This window comes from Manis pentadactyla, chromosome 13, assembly GCF_030020395.1.
Source record: "Manis pentadactyla isolate mManPen7 chromosome 13, mManPen7.hap1, whole genome shotgun sequence".
Lineage (NCBI taxonomy): Eukaryota > Metazoa > Chordata > Mammalia > Pholidota > Manidae > Manis > Manis pentadactyla.
The window spans coordinates 33,230,382-33,241,593 of NC_080031.1; positions in this window are offsets into that span (position 1 = coordinate 33,230,382).

Below are 11,212 nucleotides of genomic sequence, written 5' to 3' on the forward strand. Positions count from 1 at the left end.
TAGCTCACTTATTGAGCTGTTATATACACTGTCTGGAGATTCTTTTCTTCTCTCCCTTCTTGTTCCTCCTCCTCGATTCTTCATATGTTGGGTGTTTTGTGCTGTGCTCTTTCTAGGAGTGCTCCCATCTAGAGCAGTCCCTGTAAGATGTTCTGTAGAGGTGGTTTGTGGAAAGCAAATTCCCTCAGCTTTTGTTTGTCTGGGAATTGTTTAATCCCACCGTCATATTTGAATGATAGTCGTGCTGGATACAGTATCCTTGGTTCAAGGCCCTTCTGTTTCATTGTATTAAATATATCATGCCATTCTCTTCTGGCCTGTAGGGTTTCTGTTGAGAAATCTGACGTTAGCCTGATGGGTTTCCCTTTATAGGTGACCTTTTTCTTTCTAGCTGCCTTTAACACTCTTTCCTTGTCCTTGATCTTTGCCATTTTAATTATTATGTGTCTTGGTGTTGCCCTTCTTGGATCCTTTCTGTTGGGGGTTCTGTGTATTTCCGTGGTCTGTTTGATTACTTCCTCCCCCAGTGTGGGGAAGTTTTCAGCAATTATTTCTTCTAAGATACTTTCCATCTCTTTGCCTCTCTCTTCTTCTTCTGGGACCCCTATAATACGGATATTGCTCCTTTTAGATTGGTCACACAGTTCTCTTAATATTGTTTCATTCCTGGAGATCCTTTTGTCTCTCTCTATGTCAGCTTCTATGCGTTCCTGTTCTCTGATTTCAATTCCATCAATGGCCTCTTGCATTCTATCCATTCTGCTTATAAACCCTTCCAGAGTTTGTTTCATTTCTGCGATCTCCTTTCTGGCATCTGTGATCTCTTTCCGGACTTCATCCCATTTTTCTTGCGTATTTCTCTGCATCTCTGTCAGCATGTTTATGATTCTTATTTTGAATTCTTTGTCAGGAAGACTGGTTAGGTCTGTCTCCTTCTCTGGTGTTGTCTCTGTGATCTTTGTCTGCCTGTAGCTTTGCCTTTTCATGGTGATAGGAATAGTCTGCAGAACTGGGACGAGTGACGGCTGGAAGGACTTCCTTTCTTGTTGGTTTGTGGCCCTCCTCTCCTGGGAGAACAGCGGCCTCTAGTGGCTTGTGCTGCGCAGCTGCGCGCAGACAGGGTTTCTGCTTCCTGCCCGGCTGCTATGGAGTTAATCTCCGCTGTTGCTGTGGGCGTGGCCTGGCTCGGGCAGCTACTCCAAAATGGTGGAGTCGCGTTGGAGCAGGAGCTGCTGGGAGGCTATTTATCTCCGTAAGGGGCCTCCCTGCTCCCTGCAGCCCAGGGGTTAGGGTGCCCAGAGATCCCGGATTCCCTACCTCTGGATTAAGTGACCCGCCCTGCCCCTTTAAGACTTCCAAAAAGCACCCGCCATAACAAAACAACGACCACAAAAAAAAACAAGAAAAAAAATTTTTTTAATTAAAAAAAAAAAAATTTTTAATTAAAAAAAAAAGGTGGTCGTTCGTTTTTCTTTATTCTCCGGTGCCAGCCTCAGGCCTCTGCTCACCGGTCTTTCTGCCCTGTTTCCCTAATATTGGGGTCCCTGTCCCTTTAAGACTTCCAAACAGCGCTCGCCAAAACAAAGCAGCAAAAAAGCAAAAAAAAAAAAAAAATGGTCGCGCGCTTTTCTTATGTCCTCTGTCGCCCAGCCTCCAGTGCCTGCTCACTGTTCTTGCTGCCCTGTTTTCCCAGTATCGAGGGCCCTGCACTCTGGCCCGGATGGCTGGGGCTGGGTGTTCGGCAGCCCTGGGCTCCGTCTCCCTCCCGCTCTGCCTGCTCTTCTCCCGCCGGGAGCTGTGGGGAGGGGCGCTCGGCTCCCGCGGGGCCGGGGCTTGTATCTTACCCCCTTCGCGAGGCGCTGGGTTCTCTCAGGTGCGGATGTGGTCTGGATATTGTCCTGTGTCCTCTGGTCTTTATTCTAGGAAGGGTTGTCTTTGTTATATTTTCATAGATATATGTTGTTTTGGGAGGAGATTTCCGCTGCTCTACTCACGCCGCCAACTTCCGCCCCCCCTTCAATATTAATTCTTTCTATCCATGAGCACGTGATGTGTTTCCATTTAGTAATTTCTTCTTTAATTTCTCCAATGAGTGTCTTGTAGTTTTCCAAGTATAGGTCTTTCACTTCCTGGGTTAGGTTTATTCCTAGGTATTTTATTCTTTTTGAATGGGATTGTGAATGGAATTGTTTTCCTGATTTTGCCCTCTGCTAGTTCATCATTAGTATATAGGAATGCAACAAATTTCTGTGTATCAATTTTGTATCCTGCAACAATGCTAAATTCAGATAGTACATCTAGTAGTTTTGGAGTGGATTCTTTAGGATATTTATGTACAATATTATGTCATCTGCAAACAGGGAGAGTTTAACTTCTTTTTTACCAATCTGTTTGCCTTTTATTTCTTTATGTTGTCTAATTGCTGTGGCAAGGACTCCAGAACTATGTTGAATAAAAGTGGAGAGAGTGGGCATCTTTGTCTTAATCACGGTCTTAAAGGAAAGGCTTTCAGCTTCTCACTGTTAAGTATGATGTTGGCTCTGGGTTTGTCATATATGGCCTTTATTATGTTGAGGTACTTGCCCTCTATACCCATTTTGTTGAGAGTGTTTATCATGAATGGATGTTTGTCAAATGCTTTTTCAGTGTCTATGGAGATGATCATGTGGTTTTTGTCCTTCTTTTTGCTGATGTGGTGGATGATGTTGATGGATTTTCTAATATTGTACCATCCTTGCGTCCCTGGAATAAAGCCTACTTGATCATGGTGGATGATTCTTTTTCAAATCAGTTTGCTAATATTTTGTTGAGTATTTTTGTATCTATATTCATCAGGGATATTGTTCTGTAATTTTCTTTTTTTGTGGTGTATTTGCATGATTTTGGTATTAGAGTGATGTTGGCCTCATAGAATGAGTTTGGGAGTATTCCCTCCTCTTCTAATTTTTGGTAAACTTTAAGGAGGATGGGTATTAGGACTTCATTAAATGTTTGATAAAATTCAGCTGTGAAGCCATCTGATCAAGGAGTTTTGTTCTTGGGTAGTTTTTTGATTACCAATTCAATTTCATTGCTGGTAATTGGTCTAGTCAGATTTTCTGTTTCTTCCTGGGTGAGCCTTGGACGGTTGTATTTTTCTAGAAAGTTGTCCATTTCTTCTAGGTTATCCAGTTTCTTACCATATAATTTTTCAAAGTATTCCCTAATAATTGTTTGTGTTTCTGTGTTGTCTGTAGTGATTTTTCCTTTCTCATTTCTGATTCTGTTTATGCCTGTTGACTCTTTTTTTCTTGATAAGTCTGGCCAGGGGTTTATCTATTTTGTTTATTTTCTCAAAAAACCAGCTCTTGCTTTCATTGATTCTTTCTATTGTTTTATTCTTCTCGATATTATTTATTTCTGCTCTTATCTTTATTATGTCCCTCCTTCTACTGACTTTGGGCCTCATTTGTTATTCTTTTTCTAGTTTAGTTAATTCTGTGTTTAGACTGTTCATCTAGGATTGTTCTTTTTTCCTTAGGTAGCCCTGTATTGCAATATATTTTCCTCTTATCATGACCTTCACAGCATCCACAGATTTTGCAGTGTTTAATTATTGTTATTGTCATTTGTCTCCATATATTGCTTGATCTCTGTTTTTATTTGGTCATTGATCCATTGGTTATTTAGGAGCCTGTTGTGAAGGCTCCATGTGTCTGTAGGATTTTTCATTTTCTTTGGGTAATTTATTTATAGTTTCATACCTTTGTTGTCTGAGAAACTGGATGGTACAATTTCAATCTTATTGAATTTACTGAGGCTTTTTTTGTGGCCTAGTATATGATCTATTCTTGAAAATGTTCCATGTGCACTTGAGAAGAATATGTATTCTGCTGCTTTTGGGTGTAGAGTTCTGTAGATGTCTGTTAGCTGTCTGTTCTAATATGTTGCTCAGTGCCTCTGTCTCCTTACTCATTTTCTGTCTGGTCGATCTGTCCTTCAGAGTGAGAGAAGCATTGAAGTCCCCTAGAATGAATGCATTGCATTCTATTTCCCCTTTTAATTCTGTTAGTATTTGTTTCACATATGTAGGTGCTCCTGTGTTGGATGCATAGATACTTATAATGGTTATATCTTCTTGTTGGATTGACCCCTTTATCATTATGTAATGTCCCTCTTTGTCTCTTGTGACTTTCTTTGTTTTGAAGTCTATTTTGTCTGATACAAGTACTGTAACTCCTGTTTTTTTCTTCTTATCCATTGCATGAAATATCTTTTTACACGCCTTCACATTTAATCTGTGTATATCTTTGAGTTTAAAGTGAGTCTCTTGTAGGCAGCATATGCATGGGTATTGATTTTTATATATACACTGACTCTACGTCTTTTGATTGGTGCATTCAGACCATTTGCATTTAGGGTGATTTTCGATAGGTAAGTGCTTATTGCCATTGCAGGCTTTAGATTCATGGTTACCAAAGGTTCAAGGTTAACTTCTTTACTATCTAAGAGTCTAACTAGCATAATTAGTATGCTATTACAGACACAACCTAAAGGTTTTTTTCTCCTCTTTTTTCTTCCTCCTCCATTCTTTATATATTAGGTATCATATTTTGTAGTCTTTGTCAATCCCTTGATTGACTTTCAGGGTAGTTGATTTAATTTTACATTTGTGTAGTAATTAACTGTTCTACTTTCTTTACTGTCATTTTATTACCTCTGGTGACAGCTATTAAACCTTAGGAACACTTCCTTCTATATTCGTCCCTCCAAAATGCACCGTAGAGATGGTTTGTGGGAGGTAAATTATCTCAGCTTTGGCTTATCTGGAAATTCTTCAAAATTTTTCAAAATTAAATGATAATCTTTCCAGGTAGAGTATTTTTGGTTCTAGAACCTTCTGCTTCATTGCATTAAATATATGATGCCACTCCTTGCTGGCCTTTAAGGTTTCTGTTGAGAATTCTGATGATAGTCTGATGGGCTTTCCTTTGTGTGTGATCTTATTTCTCTCTCTGGCTGCTTTTAATAGACTGTCCTTATCCTTGATGGATAGCCTTACCCAACTTGTTGGGAGATCTGTGCACCTCCATGGCCTGAGAGACTATCTCCTTCCCCAGATTGGGGAAGTTTTCAGCACTTACCTCCTCAAACACACATTCTATCCTCTTTTCTCTCTCTTCTTCTTCTAGTACCCTTATAATAAGAATATTGTTCCATTTGGATTGGTCACACAGTTCTCTTAATATTCTTTCATTCTTAGACATTCCTTATTCTCTCTGTGTCTCAGCTTCTTCGTATTCCTCTTGTCTAATTTCTATTTCATTTATCATCTCCTCCACCATATCTAATCTGCTTTTAAAACCTTCCATTTTATGTTTCATTTCCGATACTGTGTTCTGTAATGATTGGATCTTTGACCAGAATTCTTTCCTGAGTTCCTGAATATTTTTCTGTACCTCCATGAGCATGTTTATGATTTTTATTTTGAAATATATTTCAGTAGGTTTCATGAGGTTAATTTCATTTGACTCTTTCTCTGGTGTATTTATAACTTTGCTTTGAACCAGGGGCCTTTAACATTTCATATTTGTATGTGGTGCCCTGTAGTGCCCAGAAGCTCTACTCTCTGGAGCTGCTCAGCCCCAGGAGCAATGTCGGGGTTGAGCGGGGGTTGTTGGTGCCTGGAGGGAGCAAAGAGCTGTTTACTCTTTTCTGGCTGCTATGCCTGTCACCAGTGTCAGAGCCAGTGGGCTGAGCACACAGGTATAAACCTCTATGCTTTGCATTTGTAGCTGCTGTAGGTGGGGCTTCCCTCTGGCTGGCATAACAGCAGGGCAGGTTTGCCAGTTTGTGAGTCAGATGCGGCTCTCCAGGAGGAAGGCGCTGCAGGCTGTGTATCATGGAGGGGGGCCTTGTAGCTGCATAGCCAGCCAGGAGCTTGAGTGCCTGAAGGTCATGAAAGTTCCCAACCTGCTGGGCAGAGTGCACCCAGAAAATTTTGTCTACCTGTCCTTTCTCTTGAGTAGTAAGCTCTGTTCAACCTTGCCCCTTTAGCAGCTTTCTTGCTGTTAAGAAGTCTCTCAGACTGCCCGCCTTTCTTTTGTCCTAGAGCAGCTGGATATGGATTCCTGTTTTCCACAAGTAGCTGGAATCTCAGTCTCTCCAGGTATTCTGCTTGTCTTAACTTTCCAACACTCCTAATCACCAGAGCACCATGCAATGTAGGTTTGTGCTCCCAGAGCAGATCTGCAGAGCTAGGTGTTCAGAAGTCCCAGGCCTGCACTCCTTCCTTGCTCCATTTCTCTTCCACCCACCAGTGAGCTGGGGTGGGGGACGGGCTTGGGTCTTGCCTGGCCATGGCTTTGGTATGTTATCCTGTTCTGTGAGGATTATTCTTTTCTCCAGGTGTATGCAGTCTGTCACAGCTCTCTTTCCTATTGCTCTTTCAGGATTAACTGTATTAATTACATTTTCATATTTTATGTGGTTTTAGAAGGAAGCATCTGTCTTATCTCTCATGCCATCTTTAATCTCATCAGACACCTGGTTTAACATTTTATGTTTTAGCAACTTCATTGTCTGCTCTTAAGGAAGTTGTCCATTTCTCCTAGGTTTCCCAGCTTGTTAGCATATAGGTTTTCATAGTACTCTCTAATAATTCTTTGTATTTCTGTGGGGTCCGTCGTGATTTTTCCTTTCTCGTTTCTGATTCTGTTGATGTGTGTTGACTCCCTTTTCCTCTTAATAAGTCTGGCTAGAGGCTTATCTATTTTGTTTATTTTATCAAAGAACGAGCTTTTGGTTTCATTGATTTTTGCTATTGTTTTATTCTTCTCAATTTTATTTGTTTCTTCTCTGATCTTTATTATGTCCCTCCTTCTGCTGACCTTAGGCCTCATTTGTTCTTCTTTTACCAATTTTGATAATTGTGACATTAGACCATTCATTTGGGATGCTTCCTTCTTTAAATATGCCTGGATTGCTATATACTTTCCTCTTAAGACTGCTTTTGCTGTATCCCACAGTAGTTGGGGCTTTGTGTTGTTATTGTCATTTGTTTCCATATATTGCTGGATCTCCATTTTGATTTGGTCATTGATCCATTGATTATTTAGGAGCATGTTGTTAAGCCTCCATGTGTTTGTGAGCCTCTTTACTTTCTTTGTACAATTTATTTCTAGTTTTATGCCTTTGTGGTCTGAAAAGTTGGTTGGTAGGATTTCAATCTTTTGGAATTTACTGAGGCTCTTTTTGTGGGCTAGTATGTGGTCTATTCTGGAGAATGTTCCATGTGCACTTGAGAAGAATGTGTATCCTGTTGCTTTTGGATGTAGAGTTCTATAGATGTCTATTAGGTCCATCAGTTCTAGTGTGTTGTTCAGTGCCTCTGTGTCCTTACTTATTTTCTGTCTGGTGGATCTGTCCTTTGGAGTGAGTGGTGTGTTGAAGTCTCCCAAAATGAATGCATTGCATTCTATTTCCTCCTTTAATTCTGTTAGTATTTGTTTCACATATGTTGGTGCTCCTGTATTGGGTTCATATATATTTATAATGGTTATATCCTCTTGTTGGACTGAGCCCTTTATCATTATGTAATGTCCTACTTTATCTTTTGTTACTTTCTTTATTTTGAAGTCTATTTTGTCTGATACTAGTATTGCAACACCTGCTTTTTTCTCTCTGTTGTTTGCATGAAATATCTTTTTCCATCCCTTGACTTTAAGTCTGTGCATGTCTTTGGGTTTGAGGTGAGTCTCTTGTAAGCAGCATATGGATGGGTCTTGCTTTTTTATCCATTCTATTACTCTGTGTCTTTTGATTGGTGCATTCAGTCCATTTACATTTAGGGTGATTATTGAAAGGTATGTACTTATTGCCATTGCAGGCTTTAAGTTTGTGGTTACCAAAGGTTCAAGGTTAGCTTCTTCACTATCTTACTGTCTAACTTAACTCACTTATTGAGCTATTATAAACACAGTCTGATGATTCTTTATTTCTCTCCCTTCTTATTCCTCCTCCTCCCTTCTTCATATATTGGGTGTTTTTTTCTGTGCTCTTTTTAGGAGTGCTCCCATTTAGAGCAGTCCCTGTAAGATGCCCTGTAGAGGTGGTTTGTGGGAGGCAAATTCCCTCAACTTTTGCTTGTCTGGGAATTGTTTAATCCCTCCTTCATATTTCAATGATAATCGTGCTGGATACAGTATTCTTGGTTTGAGGCCCTTCTGTTTCATTGCATTAAGTATATTATGCCATTCTCTTCTGGCCTGTAGGGTTTCTGTTGAGAAGTCTGATGATAGCCTGATGGATTTTCCTTTGTAGGTGACCTTTTCTTTCTCTCTGACTGCCTTTAATACTTTGTCCTTGTCTTTGATATTTGCCATTTTAATTATTATGTGTCTTGGTGTTGCCCTCCTTGGATCCCTTGTCATGGGAGTTCTGTGTACCTCTGTGGTCTGAGAGGCCATTTACTCCCCTAGTTTGGGGAAGTTTTCAGCAATTATTTCTTCAAAGACACTTTCTATCCCTTTTTCTCTCTCTTCTTCTTCTGGTACCCCTGTAATGCGTGTATTGTTCCGTTTCAATTGGTCAGACAGTTCTCTTAAAATTCTTTTATTCCTGGAGATCCTTTTATCTCTCTCTGCATCAGCTTCTCTGCGTTCCTGTTCTCTGTTTTCTAGTCCATTAATGGTCTCTTGCATCTCATCCATTGTGTTTTGAAGTCCTTCCAGAGATTGTTTTATTTCTGTATTCTCCCTCCTTAGTTCTTGCATATTTCTCTGCAAGTCCATCAGCATCGTTATGACTTTTGTTTTGAATTCTTTTTCAGGAAGATTGGTTAAATCTATCTCCCCAGGTTCCTTCTCAAGGGAAGATGTAGCAGATATCAAAGCTGTCTGGGTTAGTCTTGTCTGGGTCGAATTTTTTTGCCATTTCATGTTGATAGGTGCAGTGGAGTGCTATTGACTTGTCTGTCAGCTGGGAGTGTCAAGACTCTTTCCACTTTGCTCCTGGCCTTTCTTTACTTGGACAACTGCGACTCCTAGTGGCTTGTGTTGGGCAATTGCATGTAGACTGGGTCTCTGCATCTTGCCCAGCCGGTATGGAGGAAGCTCCCTTGCTGTGGGCGTGGCCAGCCTCAGGCTGCTGCTCTGCTATGGCGGGGCCCCAGAGGGGTAATGGACGGGGGGCTGTTTGGCTGTTTACCTCCGTGAAGTGTCTCAGAGCTGTTGCCCAGGTGGTTAGTGCACCCAGAGTTCTCTGGAATTTCCAGCTGCTGGACTGTGACCTGAGATGCGTCCGTCCAGCTGTGGGGTCCCTGTCCCTTTAAGACTTTCAAAAAGCACTTGCTTTTCTTTGTCACAGGGGCGCCGGCTTCAGGTCCTGCTTCCCTAGTTTCCAGCACCCCATGCATGCACTGCGTGTCTGCGCTCTGGTGCGGATGGCTAGGGCTGGGTGTTTAGCAGTCCTGGGCTCCCTCTCCCTCCCTGCTCCGACTCCTGTCCTCCTGCCGGGAGCTGGGGTGAGGGGCCTCGGGTCCCTCTGGGCTGGGGCTTGTATCTTACCCCTTTCACCAGGCGCTGGGTTCTCGCAGGTGTGGATGTGGTCTGGCTGTTGTCCTGTGTCTTCTGGTCTCTCTTTTAGGGATAGTTGTATTTGTTTTATTTTCAAAAATATATATGTTTTTGGGAGAAGATTCACACTGTCCTACTCACACCACCATCTTGGCTCCAGGTCTCATTGTCTGCTCTTAAGATTACTGTTTTTGATATGTTTTAAAAAGTCATTATTAAGACAAAATCTGCATATAGTAAAATTCACTTCTCTTAAGAGTGGTTTGTTTTGACAAATGTGTACAGTTCTGTAAGCACTACCACAATAAATATATAGAACATTTCTCTAACCTCATAAGTGCCCTGTCCCCCTCCAGCCTCTTTGCTGTCAATCGCTGCCCCCATCCTTCACCCCCCAGCAATCCCTGATCCAATCAAGTTTTGTCCCTTTAGTTTTGCCTTTTCCAGAGTTACGTAAATTGTACTATTTTTGTGTCCACCTTCTTTCACTTAGCCTTTGTGTCTGGCTACTTTCATAAAAGCATGTTTTGATATTATCAAGATATTGAACCTGTCAGTAGCTTTCTCCTTTTCATTATGAGTAGAATCTTTGTATGGATAAACAATAATGTCTATTCATTTACCATTTGATAGATATTTTGGTTCTTTTAAATTTGGGTCTATTATGAGTAAAACTTCTGTAACCATTTGTGTATAGTATCTGTGTGAACATATGTTTTAATTTCTCTTGGGTAAATACCTAGGAGTGATATTGCTGGCACATATTGTAAGTGCATGTTTTCCAAAGTGGACACAGCCTTTGGTATTCCCATCAGCAATCAATAAGAGTCCCAGTTGTCCACATCTTCACTAGCTCTTTGTAAGTCTATTTTTGTCTTTTTTGAATTGGTTGTCATTCTGACAGGTGTCTGTTTATGGGCTGCATTGTGTGCCTTCTCTTCCCACTTCGAATTCTTATGTTGAAACCCTAGCTACCAGCCATTTATTATGTGACTGTTTATGGAGATAGGGCCTTTAAAGAGATCATTAAAGTAAAATGAGGTCATATCAAGGGACCCTAATCCTATATGACACTTATCTTTATAAGAAGAGGAGATGAGACACAGATCCACAGAGAGTGAAGACCAAGTGAAGACATGTCCAGCATGGCCACCAACAGGCCAAGGGGAGAAGTCGCAAAAGAAGCTGGTCCTATGAACACCTTGATCTTGAACTTCTAGCTTCCAGACCTGGGAGAAAGACAATTTCTGTTGTTTAAGTCACCCAGTCTGTGAAAGCCCTATAGCAGCCCTAGCAAACTATGTAATATGTAAAGGTTCCTTACTGAAGTTTTTATTGAAATGTCTTTATGACTAATAATACTGAGCATACTTTTTGTGCTCATTTGTTGTCTATATTTCTTCTTCAGTACTTTATCTGTCCATTTATTCTACTGAGTTGTTAGTTTTCTTCTTACTGATTTTTTTTTTGAGAGGGCATCTCTCATATTTATTGATCAAATGGTTGTTAACAACAATAAAATTCTGTATAGGGGACTCAATGCACAATCATTAATCCACCCCAAGCCTAATTCTCATCAGTCTCCGATCTTCTGTAGCATAACGAACAAGTTCTTACATGGAGAACAAATTCTTACATAGTGATTAAGTTACATGGTG